We start from the raw sequence: 9341 nt of genomic DNA, 5'->3' as shown, positions 1-9341 counted from the left end.
TGGATGGATGGATGGATGGATGGATGGGTGGATGGATGGATGGATGTTAGTGAAGACAGTTCTGATTTTTTAACTGCATGTGATAGACTTTTTTCCAACATCTTATCATAACTAAGTAGTGAGAAAGATCTTTTCCCTGTTTAAGACTAATTTCCTAGTCCTAGTTCCCAGACACAATTCCCAGTCCACAAGGAATCTGGGCGGATTTCGTGCTTTAACTTTAGTGTTAGGATTAGTTTTGCCTAAAACAAGAAAAGCAAGAAATCCACTGTCAGAGAAGGATCCTTGGTGATCACTGAGTTCAACCCTCACCAAACCACCCATTTCCCAGAGGAGAAAGTGCAAGCTGAGAGGAGAAGGTTGCCCTTGCCCTGGAACCCAGAAGTCTGCTTCCAGCCCAGTACTTGCTGACATCACTGTATGACAGGCTGAGCTTGTGATGTCCAGCCTGGAGGAGGCCCATTGTCCTTAGGGCTGCTAAGAATCCTGTCAGTCCATGACACAGGGAACACTGGCCTCTGAGTCTTGCCTCTGGGGTCTTCATTCACTGCTCCAATATCACAAAGAGGAAGCAAGCATGGGCCCAGTCTGCATGGGGTTTCTGGAAGAGGCAGTGGTGACCGTTCCAGCCTAGCCGGGGTGGCCAGTCAGTAGCAGCACCCTCAGGCTCTCAGTCTATATTGCTGATGTCCCAGGGCTGGGAAGCTGTGGTTCAGAAAGCCTGCTTCAGAAGCAAGAGGTCAGGAGATCTGGCGAAGCAGGGGGTCTGGATGGAACCCAAGCTCAGTTCTGAGTGAGCCATGGAATATAGCAAGCAAAAAGCAAACACTACTCTAGGCTGCTTTGAGAGGGTTAGTTTCCAGGTCTATCCTCCCCTGCTCTGCTCTGGTCAGACAACATTGCATACTTGGGTACAGTCCATCAATGGTCTGGCACATAGTAGGTGCTCCTAAAAATGAATTGACTTGAATAGGCTAGACCTTAAGAAAATGTCAGAATGAATGACTGAGCAAAGCTAAATACTTTGCTAAATGGAGGCATTAGCATTTGCTAAATTCCTCCTGTGTGCCCGGCACTGGGGATGCCAGCAGGACTTGTGTCGGTCCCTGCTCTCCAGGGGCTCCCATCTGAAGGAATACACCAGCTGCAAGGCCAGTGGAGAGGTCCTTGGGTGCTCAGGGGCAGGGGCAAAGCACATCAGACTACTTCTTCAGTGCCATTCCCACTGATAAAGGCAGATCTGTTTCTGATGCTGAACTGCTGGACAGAGCCAAGGACTTTGTTAACAAGCGCTTTCCTTTCAGGGTCTTCAGAAGCTGCCAGTCCCCACCTGTGTTGGCTCCTGTAATGATAGCTGGGAGGGCCCTGGCTGGAAGCCTGGCTCTTCCCAAGGCTGGTGGGCTCAGGTCCTGGTCTGTTCCCATCAGAGGAGCTAGATGGGGATTGGAGGGGTGTAGGTGGTAGTGACGAGCACTGCCAGCCCCAGGTGGCGGCCCCAGACTCTCCCTCAGGGGGCCTTCTTATGAGGTAAAGGAGCTGAGGGTGCCTTAAGGTACAGAAGAGAAGACTCAGGGAGGCATAAGAGTTGCCTCTATGTGTTCAACAGGTCACAGATTTGGAGAGTGGGAAGAAACTCCCCCCCATGAAAGGGGTCCCTCCTACAGCATACCTAATAAGGGGGGAAGAAGCCACAGCCTGGCAGGGCAGCTGTTCCACTGCAGACATCTAGCTTCCATCTGTCAATAAGCCCCTACCACTGTCCATGGCATGCCATGCCAGTTGCACCAAGTCACGATCAGTCTCAGAAGTTGGGTGGGGTCAGGCCTGGTTAGCACTGGCATGGGAGACCACTTAGGAAGACGGGGTGCCATATAGTGCCACATGCTCTTTAACTGGGTGGCACCTAGAGCACTGGGCCTGGAGAACTCTGAATCCCATTCTGACCCTTCCTAGCTGGATGACCCTGGGCAAGTCACTTTACCTAAGTTTCCTCATCTGAAAAATGAGCTACAGAAGGAAATGGCAAACCCCTCCAGTATCTTTGCCAAAGTCATAGGGAGTCAGACAGGAGTGAAACACCTGGCACTGGTCTGAGCTCTTGGGTTACATAAAGAATCCCACCAGGAGCTCACGATCTAATGGGGGAGACAACAAGCAAACACCTGTGTCCATACAAGCTCTGTACAGAATAAATAGAAAATGATTAACAGAGGGAAAGGGCTGGAACGAAGCAGGACTGAGAAAGGTTTCCATAGAAGGTGGGCTTTCAGCAGGAACTTAAGGGAAGCCTGGGAAACCAGTGGGTTGAGAGGGTGAGAGAGCATGTTCCAGGCAGGGTAGAGGGGCAGCCAGAGACAATGCCCAGAGCTGAGAGGGGGAGGTCTTATTCGTGGGACATTCAGGTGACCAGAGTCAGTGGATAGAAGAATCCTTAGTGGGCAGTTAAGTGTAAGAAGAATGAAAAGGTGGGGATGGGGGCCATAGCTGGTGAAGAGCTTCAAAGACCAAAGAGGTTTTGGATTTGACCCTGGAGGCCATAGGGAGCCACTGGAGTTTATTGAGTAGGGGGTGGCATGGTCAGACCTTCAATTTAAGAAAATCACTCTGGTGGCTAAATGGAGGATAGACTAGTGTGGCAGGCAGACACCCCCCCCCCAGAAGCTACTGCAGTAGTGCAGATGTGAGATGATAAGTGGCAGTGCTAGAAAAGAGAAGGGGGTGCCTCCAGAGAGGCTGCACAGGTGAAATTGACAGGCCTTGGCACCATATTGGATGACCTCTAGGTTGGGAGCCTGGGGACCTGGGAGGATGGGGATGTCCTTGACAATAAGATGTAAGTTGGGTGAGGGAGCTAGGAGGAAAGACAATGAGTTTTGTTTTGGGCATGTGGAGTTTAAGATAACTGCTGGACACCCAATTCAAGGGCATTTGGAGATTGGAGGTCAGCAGAGAAACGAGGGTAGGGAAGTTAGATTTGTTCTTTGTGTTTACAATGTTGTGATCCCTGCATGTCTTGTTTTCCTGCCTCTGCTCCCCTCTTTGTGCATCAACTCAGGGAGTTCTTCTCAGGCTTCTCTGTATTCATCATTTCTTATAGCACAGTAAGATTCCAAGTAGCAACTTAGTCCTCCCCTCAGCTAATGGATCTTAGCTTTGTTTTGTGTATATGTAGCCTCTCTTCTCAATGTTCTCCTTGGGTGTATGCTCTGAGTCAAAGGGGATGGACATCTTGGCCTCTTTATTTGCATATCTCCAAATTATGCTCCAGAATAGTTTATTAATTCCCAGCTCCACCAACAATGCATTAGTGTGCCTGTCTTTCCACACTGACTCCAGCATTGCCTGTTCCTCTAACTCTTCTTTCTATGACAATCTGCTAGGCAAAAGGTGAAACCTTGGGTGAATTGGAGCATTCTTTTATATCGTTGTTAATAGTTTTCCTGAGAAAATGGTGTGAAAAACCCCAAGGTTTCTGGGGCCTCAGGGCTTCTCTTACAACTTGGGAGGTCCCCAGATGGGCCAGACCCTCCCTGCCTTCACTGCCCCCTTGGGTCCCTGAGAGGCCTCCCAGCTCAGTCAGCACAATTCCAGCAACTGCCTCCCCTTAGCACACACCCTAGGTTCTAACCCATTCTCCAGACAGTCATCAAAGGCAAACTTTTCTTGGATGGGATGCATCACTCTCTGTAGAAAGCAGCCTCTGATCTGGCTTTGCCAAGTCTGGGTGAGGCCCTGTACTACTGGGTTCTTTTTCTCCTCCTTGCCTTCTGGGGACACTTTTCTGTGGAAGCTGACTTGACGCCCCAGAGGCAGACGCAGAGTCCCTGCAGTTGCTGGGCTCCTTGGACTCCAGGCCTGGCACCCCAGGGGTCCTGGACTCCTTGCCCACAGGGTCGCAGGAGGGGGCACAGGGAACATGGTCCCTGTGGCCTCTGCTGAAGGGAAGGTCAGGGCCTCCAGACTCCTCCTGCCATGCTGGTTTGGCCTCCTGAGCCTGTGTGGGAAGGCAGCCACTCTTTAGGGCAGTAGCAGGTGGCCCAGAGGCCTCTGGAGGGTCCCCAAAAGTGAATGGATTACTGTCATGTTGGCCCCCTGGGGAGGCAGGTCTGACTAGAGACTGGAGCTGAGCTGAGCTGCCTGGGGGCCAAGGCTCCAGGGCAAGCAGAATGAGGAGGCTGGGAAAGAGATCTCTGGAGAGAAGGGAAGAAGTCAGGCTTGGCTGAGACCTTCCCAAAATGGCAGTCCAAGAGAGGCAGTCAGCAGTCAGGAGAGCACAAGCCAGAGCAGACAGTCTCTCAGGTCATGGTCTCTGGTGTGATCGGCAAGGCCCAGGGCCAAGACACTATGGGGAAAGAAGCCTCCCAGACTCTTGCAGCAAAAATGCCCTACCTTGAGGCGGCCAGAGGCCAGCTGGGGGCAGGGGAGGGGAGCTGCCTTGCTGCTTGTGGGTCAGTGTTTGCTCATCAGCCCCTCCCTCAGGTTAGCTGGTGAGGAAGGTCTTCCTGGCCCAGCCCCTCCCCCCCCCATGGGCTCCACTGCACACCCAGCTCGGACAGAGGAGGGGCCTTGCCTGAGGCCACTCAGCCAGTGTCCAGCTGCAGCCCCCAAAGAGGGCACCTCCTTCATGCTGCCTGCTGGAGCCAGCAGGCCATTAGTGGGAGGGCACCACTGCTCCTCGTATGGGTATTCTGCCTAGACAGACGCCAGGGTCACGTTGGGGATTGTGAGATGCCGAGGTCAGCCGGGGGGACATCAGCCTCAGCCCTCCCCCAGGATATGCCCAGCCTCTTTGTTCATTCTCAGTTTGACCAGAGGAGGGCACCAGAGTTTGCCATAACTGAACCTTCAGACGCTGGTCACTGCATTCGCTAACAGAATCTGGTCTGGGTGGGCTAGACACAGACTTGGCATCTGCAAACAGGAGTCCCTGAAGGACCTCACCAGCCGTTGTCTATGGCTAGTCTCACCAGGACTGACACTCTGCGGCAGCCTCCTTTGAGGTCGGTGGCAACAATCTTTGGCAAGCACATCTCCCCGTTTGATGCCTTACACACCAGGCAAGCAGAGACTAAGAGGCAGCAAGTATACCACCTGCCCATATCCCCTTGGGCTCTATGGCGGCAGCCCAGGACCCTGAGCCCAGGAGCCTTAGGGAGAGCATTGCTCAATCATTCCAGACACGTCTAACCCTTCATGACCCCATGTGGGGTTTCCTTGGCCAAGATACTGGAAGAGTCGGCCATTTCCTTCTCCAGCCATTTTACAGATAAGGAAACTGAGGCAAACAGGGTGAAGTGACTTGTCCAGGGTTACACAGCTAGTGTGCGAAGCTGGATTTGAACTCAGGTCTTCCTGCATCCAGGCCCAGCACTCTATCCACTGCACCACAGAATTGCCTATTATATAAATTATAGTTATTATTATTATCTTCTACCAGAAGCCCCTTCCCCCCTTCTGTTATCACATGGACAGTATTTGCATACAGCAGGTGTTTAACAAATGCATGTTCTCTCATCTCCCCTATTTACGCTGAACTCTTCCTCCTCCTCTTCCTTCTCTTCCTCCTCCTGCCATTCCCTGCTGTCTGAGGGAAACTCATTTCAGGTCAGTCATTTTTATCTCCCATAATCCTTTGGGAATCTTATGTAGATGAGTGGCCAAGGGCAGAAATGAGACGACTGTCTAGATCCAGGAGACACAGTCATTAACTAGCTGGTCTTTTCCCAAGCAAATAAAGTATTCACAGGGTGGGGATGATGTGAGGGGTCTGGGCTGGAAGCCTGGCTATTCCCAAGGCTCTTGGGCTCAGGGTCCTGGGCTGTCTGTCAGGAGCTGAGGGAAGATGGTGGTCCAGAGGATGGAAGGGCAAAATGGTCAGGGGAAGGAAATGGCCAGCTATTCCATTATCTCTTCCAAGAAATCCCCCAGTGGGGTCATGAAGAGTCAGACACAACTTGATGACAGAATTGTCCATATAGCACTTTAAGTTTTGAAAAGCACTTTTTAAATCACCTCATGTTCTTCTCACAATAACCCTGTTATATTTTATAGGTGAAGAAACTGAGGCTCCCGGAGGTTAGGGTTAAGGGACTTGATCCAGGCCATGCAGCTGAGAATATCTTTGGCACTGAGCACTTAGTGATCCACCTAGACTCTCTGAGAGGGGAACCTCATCTTCTGAGCTGGGTCCTGTCGTGTTTGTGTTTGTTCTCAAAGCGGACATGGACACGCATCAGGGGGATGACGACATGACTTACAGTTGGCTTTGATTTGAGGGAAGGAGGGCTGTGAAAGGTCACCAGCCTCACTTTCTCCTGCAGAGCCATTTGGGTCCAGTGGCCTGATATTCATTAGGAGGACTGGAGATGGCCCAGAATGCAATGGGAGACCTTTTAGGCTAAGGCCTTTTCAGGTTCTCACTTTGAAAGAGGCAACACCCATTCAGTGAATAGTCCTCTTTAAGAAGTGAGTCAAGGGATGGCCCCTTTGATCAAAAAAAAAAAAAAAATCAAACTGGGAGGGGGAGAGCCTCAGGGTGGCTGGCCAAAAGAGAAACAGTTACTGTTTAATAGCTAGGTCCTGTGGGAGCTAAAGGGAGAAAGAGAAGATTGTGACCAGATCCTAAGCTATGACTTGTTGAAAGAACTTTGTAGCTATCTGGGACCTTCAACTGAAGAAGGCCCATTGCCCTGCCCAGGTTGGGCTGCCCTAGCCCAGGGCGAACCCAGTGGAAAGACCACAGGGCCTGGGGTGGAGTCAGCCAAGCCCAGTACCAGACAGGCCCTTCCTTCTGAGTTATGGTTGAGCTGCCAGGCCATGGAGGTCAGGCCAGGCAATGATGTGGACACTTAGTCAGAACTTCCTGAGAGCCCTCTGAAGAGAGGAAGGAAATGAGGCCCAGCAGTCTGTGAATTGTCAGTTGTATGGCCATGTCTGCCCCTGGACATCTTCCTCACAAACACCATCTGGGAGAGATTAGGTTCATCCCCACTCTTCCCACCTCCTGGAGTCTAGGTGGAAATGTGGGAGGCTATGGGAGAAGGGCTGGGCGGTTATTCTCCTTGCTATGCTGTTTAAGTGGGGTGCATGGGGTGTTCAGAACTGGTACCTCTTGGGGGGAAGGGGGCTTTCCAGCCCTAACCCTAAATACGCACCCTCAAGCAGCTGTTTTTTTCCTCCAGGAAGATTTTGTGGAAAATATCCAAGGAAGTGAAGGTGAAAGTAATGAGTGATTAAGTCTCTAATAGAATGAACTGTGGAACTGACCTTGGAGGCTGTGGGCTGGGCCCTGGTGTACTTGATTCCATTTAGAACTGGTTCAGTGGCTGAAACCAAAGAATAGTGGTCAAGAATTGGAGGTCTGGCTGGCTGGTCTCCAGTGGAGAGCCCCAGGGACCCAGGCTTGGTCCAGTGTTATGGAATCATTTTATTAATGACCTGAATAATGAAAATGCAAAGCTAACTGAACAATAAATTAGCCCCCTTCTCTCCTCCCCTCACCCCTAGACTCTGGAAGTAGCTACACGGTGGGTCTGGCAGCCCCCAGGTGTCTCCCCTTCCGTCCATCCGCCACTCAGTCACCAAATGGCTTTTCCTAAAGCCCAGGTCTAACTATGCCATATCCACACACACACACACACACCCCAACCTCCAGGGGCTCCCTGTGACCTTCCGGAGCAAACACAGAATCCTGGGTTCAGGGATCAAAGTCCTTCTGCACCTGCCCCGGCCTCCTTTCCCAGCCTCCCTTCATTCTGGCACTTTCTCTCCAGTTTCTCCTGGCCCCTAGTAGTATGTCTGCATGTTGTCTTCCCCTTCAGACCAGGAGCTCTTTGAGGGCAGGGACCTTCTTTTGCCTTCCTTTGTATCCCCAGGGTTTAGCGTGGTGCCTGGCACACAGTAAGTGTTTTAATAAATGGGTATTGACTAAGTCAGGATTCAAAAAGATCCCAAGAGCCCAGGCATCTGTTCACCTCAATGTGAAGAAGACAGGGCATTATCAGTAAAGTCCTGCCTGCAGATTCAGGAAAGTGCTGGAGCCCCCCAAGATTCCCACAGTCACAGAGATGTGGGAAGAAGATCCCCGAGAGGAGAGAGGAAACCCCAGCACAGGTCAGAAGGGAGGAGAGAGGCGGGCGCCCAGCAGCACCTTGTGGGATGGGGAGAGCCTTGGGCCGACTGAGAAAGGAGCTGCTCTCCCCAGGACGTCTCACGTCCTCAGTCGGAGGAGAGGACCGTGGGCTCGGAGATGGCGCACAGGAGATAGACCTTCCAGGTCGCTTGAGTTTTTCTTGTTCAGGCATTTCAGTTGTGTCTGATTCTTGGTGACCTCAGCTGGGGTTTTCTTGGCAAAGACACTGGAGGGGTTTGTGGTTTCCTTCTCCAGCTCACTTTACAGATAAGGAAACTGAGGCGAATTGGTGAAGTGACTTGCCCAGGGTCACACATCACATTTTTACTCAGGTCTTTCTGACTATCCACTGCACCACCTAGAGCTGTCATTGAGTGCAACTCCCTTATTTTGACCAAGAAGGAAACTGAGTCAAATATGAATCCAAGTCTTCATGCCATTCTGGGAAATATGACTAGGATTTCTGGAGATCTGACCTAGGCAAGGCCTATCCTAGATAAAGAAAAGGGGGGCGTGGAGGGGGGGAGGCGGGGAGGGGTCACTGCTGGGAGGGGAGGGGTTGGTGCTGGAAGCCTTTGAGAGAAGGGAAGGTTGGACTTAGGGCGATAAAGTGAGATAGGGAATAAAGGAACAATCGACCTGCTGATGACTCACCTCTCCTTGAAGGACAGTTTCTCTGGACTAAAGACTCTTTGTTTGCTCTGGTAATCTCTAATTGGTCCCTGGGAAACAAAAGAGCTGAGACCTTCACTTGCCTCGAGTGGGGGCTCTTCACTGAGTTCAAACCCTGCCTCTGCTACTTCCGGCTTTGTGACTCCCCCAAAAGCCTCAACTTCCTCACCTGTAAAATGGGGATGACATTAGCACCAGCCTCCCAGCACCACCCCCCTGGGAGGGCTGAAGGAGACAACATGTACAGAGAGGGTTAGTTATGGCAGCCTGATGGCCCAGGTTTGGATGCTCTGCCAGCTGGCCATGCGGACAGCTCCAAAGCCCGAGGAAGCAGACCGCTTGAGTCAGGAGCCCCACAACAAGCTAGCTGCCCCAGCTGTGATGTCTATTGGGTGGGTATCCACAAAGGTTCTGAGGCTGCACCTGCTTCAGGGATTCCCAGAGTTTGTCTGTGAGCCTGGGCCAGAGCAGAATGCAGACTGAGCAGGGAGAAGACCAAGGGGGAGCCAGCTGCCCTCCTTTCCTCCCTGCCGGGCCT

The 9341-nt window shown here is 51.8% G+C and overlaps 1 protein-coding gene across 2 annotated transcripts in view; it reads left to right on the top strand.

Moving 5' to 3' along the window:
* The window catches only part of KNDC1 (kinase non-catalytic C-lobe domain containing 1), a 96305-nt gene that overhangs the window by 82123 nt on the left and 4841 nt on the right, over positions 1 to 9341 (top strand). The window lies entirely within an intron of this gene.

The sequence above is a fragment of the Petaurus breviceps genome, unplaced genomic scaffold (assembly GCF_028583685.1).
Source record: "Petaurus breviceps papuanus isolate PSGF00001 unplaced genomic scaffold, PetGlider_PUasm1.0 490, whole genome shotgun sequence".
Taxonomy (NCBI): Eukaryota; Metazoa; Chordata; class Mammalia; order Diprotodontia; family Petauridae; genus Petaurus; species Petaurus breviceps.
The sequence above is the reverse complement of the archived record's forward strand: the minus strand, read 5'-3'. Positions and strand labels throughout refer to the sequence as shown.